General features: G+C 33.8%; 1 pseudogene; it reads left to right on the top strand.

Annotated features, from left to right (window-relative positions):
• The first annotated feature begins 562 nt into the window (after positions 1 to 562).
• Positions 563 to 1,880, top strand: LOC140499249 (telomeric repeat-binding factor 1-like; annotated as a pseudogene).
• Positions 1,881 to 3,336: the final 1,456 nt, after the last annotated feature.

Genomic DNA, 3,336 nt, shown 5'->3' with positions numbered 1-3,336 from the left:
CTTTTCTTCAGGATAAGTATCCTTCATAATGCAACCAATCTTCCTATTATGTATTCACTAATCTCCCCACCATGTTGGTTACTTTCCATGAGATGTTTTCTGATTCTCAAAGATTTCCTAAAAATATGGCACCTAGAACTAAAACCAATAAATACTCCAGTAGTGTTTTGATTAGTGGGAACAAGAGTGCTTCTGGTCACTATATATTCTGGTCACAACACACACTTCTATTTCTACAGTCCTAATTTACATTCATGTTTCTGATTGAGTGTACAGGTCATGGAGGACTTGTAGGCCACTAAAATTCCATGATCTTTTTATGCAAACATTGTTTCTATGTCGCATAGCTCTTGAATTGACACACTTAAATTTTGAACCCAAGTGTATCATTTTAATGTTTGTCCTTATATAATTTTATCTTATTAGATTTGATTTTGACTTGAGGAGACTTTTTTGATCACAAATTTGTCATTTAATGCATAAGCTAGGTATACATAGACTTTCTATTCAACTCATGGAGTCCTCTCTTCCTTCCACTCTAAAAAAGTAAAAAAACATTACAATGGAGAGAAACAGGGACAGAGGGCTCCTTCACTGCTGGGAATTGGAAGAAGAAGCTAAGATGCCAAAGTCATCATGGGAATGGGTATATATCTGGGCCATGAAGTGGCAGTTCCTCCCTTTTGAGAAAGAGGAGGAAGAAGAACCCATGCCTTATCCCACGGACCCAGCAGCTGTCTCCCTGGCCTGTGAATGGATGCTGGATTTCTTCTGCCTTAACTTCTGCCAGGTCTTCTTCAACGACAATATCGAAGAATTCAAGCACAGCCACAACGTTATAGATGCCATGGACTCTCCAGACTAACAGCACATTATCTAAGAACAATATATGTGTGTCCATTTTAATAAGAATTGTGGAAGTAATAAGTATTAATAAGAATTTAATAAGAACTGTGCATTTAATAAGAATGCACAGTTTTAAAGTGATGCACGTCTTACTCCACTGGAATCATTCTCAAAGATCTGGAATGAAATTAGAAAGGAAAAAGATACACTTCGTGATCAAATGGGTGATTTATTTGAAACTGAAGCTATAGCAGTTTCCATGGAGAATGCAAGCTATAAAGCAGAAGTCATCTTTGATAGACTATTTGGAGACAGAGGATAATAAACCTCGAAAAATGAAGTTGTTGATGATAATCAATAAGAGCCTGAAGTCAACGCTTCATTTGTAAATGCATAGTAGACAGAGTCAAGAATTATACCGTAATCTGGCATAAGCTGAAAAACCATCATGCTTTCTAATGAAAGCAGTGTTAAAAGTAGTGGAAAGCAAAAAAAAAAAAAAGATGAAGACATTTTTGGTCCCTTTGTTGAAAACACAAAAGGTGAAATGGAAAATACTGACAAGCAGAATGCAAAAGTGGAGTCTTTTGCACTTTGAAAGAGTCTTCTCTTCCAAACCAGATCTATGGAAATCTATCACCTTTGTCACAAAATAAACTTGAGGATTCACAGCACCAAGATTTTGATGAAGCAAGAATAAAATGAGTTAAGGAAGTAAAAAATCACACAAAATCTTAAAAATCGTGGCAAAAGTATGGAAACACTAAATATATATTGTAACCCCTAAAGACAACAACAAAAACAAGGCAAACAATGAAACAAACACTTCTGAAAGATCTAGACAATGGGAAAGAAGGGCATGGGGTTCTGATGAAGATAAGAAATTGAAATCAGGGATGAAAAAATGTGGGGAGGGATACTGGCAGAAAATTCTCTCAAGTTACACATTATTCTGCAATTGAACAAATATATTAAAGGATGGGTGGTGGACTTTGAAGAAGTTAGAAGTAGTTTCTCCAAACAATGAGGACTGAATATGTTTGTAAAAGATGAGTTAAATAAAGAAAAGCATCGAGACCAATTGGTTGGCTTAAAATAATAGCAGGTGATATTGTATTTTGAAATTTTAAAATGTTTTGGTTATGTTTTTACATGTTTCTGTGGAACAAAGTCATTGGATTGTCTTCTTAGAACTACGTTTTGTTTTGATTTTGAATCATGCCACATGCTTAGTATCATTCTGTTCAGTTTAATATGGGATAGGCTGAAAAAAATACACCAAACAAAATTTGAATGTTTTGAGCCGTTGAATAATTATGTTCCGCTAAGATACAATTGCTTGGCTTTATGGCATCAGTATGCCACTTAGTTTCAAAGTCTCATGGATAAAATTATAAATATACAGTGTGCATTATGTGTTTTCATATAAAGAGAAAGGTCATAAGTAATAAATTACAAACCTAAAATAACATAACAATTTTTCATATGACAATGTTGACTTTTGTAATATTATATGTGAAAACATATCATAAATATTAAGTTCTGAGATTTTGTTTTTTAACATAGTACCAGCAAAGTGTATTAATTGTACTAGAAGCACCTGAACTCTGATAGGTCAAATTAACAATTTTAATATCATTTAAGTGGAAATTGATTAGAATAACTTTGAATCATAACTGGTTTTTTTGTTCACTTCAAGCATTTTGTTCTTCATGTCTTTGTCAAGGAATATATAGAATTATTTAATTATATGTGTGGATGCATCAAGTTAATTGGCCTAGCTAGAATGTTTTTTCTTTGTTAAATTATAAACCAGGAAAAAATAGCATGTCAAATTTAGTTGTGGTAACTCTAGAATTCTCTTGCAAGTATTAGAGACTGGAGTTTGTAGGCTGAATATAAGAAAACATTAGAATAGTTGTGTCTGTGTGTCTTTTCCATAAAATTCAGTTTGTATCCTTTTGTTGTAATTGTGTATCACTAAATTAAAATCCCTCAAATCCTAAAGAAAAAAAAACCAAGCCAGCATCCCAGCAGTAATAGTATATTACTCGGGATGATAATTCATTATTTCTCATTCTTACCACACAGGGGCTAGAGGTGATACAATCCTTGGAAACTCTCTGTAGTCTTCCAGAAGTGTCAAACACTCAGTAGGTTGGCTACATTGTGGCCTTCAATAGTCCCAAGTATTATTACCAGATTAAAATATAATTGGGTAATTTTTAACAAAATAAATAAAAATTCCATGGAACAGTAGTAGCAATTAACATGTGTTCATTAGTGCTAATATGTGGTTTTCTAACTCAACGTGCTACCTGCAGGAATCCTTCTGAATAGTTTAGTGGCCCTAGTTTCTATTGGAGTTTGATACTACTGATACAGTACAGTCCTTTTATTTGACAGACAAGGAGCCTGAGACACAGAAATATGAGATGATATGATCAAAGTCCCTATGTAGGGAGCTGAGCATTAGGAATCTCTATTCTA

Source organism: Notamacropus eugenii, chromosome 1 (assembly GCF_028372415.1).
Source record: "Notamacropus eugenii isolate mMacEug1 chromosome 1, mMacEug1.pri_v2, whole genome shotgun sequence".
Classification (NCBI taxonomy): Eukaryota; Metazoa; Chordata; class Mammalia; order Diprotodontia; family Macropodidae; genus Notamacropus; species Notamacropus eugenii.
Note: the sequence above shows the minus strand (reverse complement) of the source record. Positions and strands in the feature narration are given on the sequence as shown.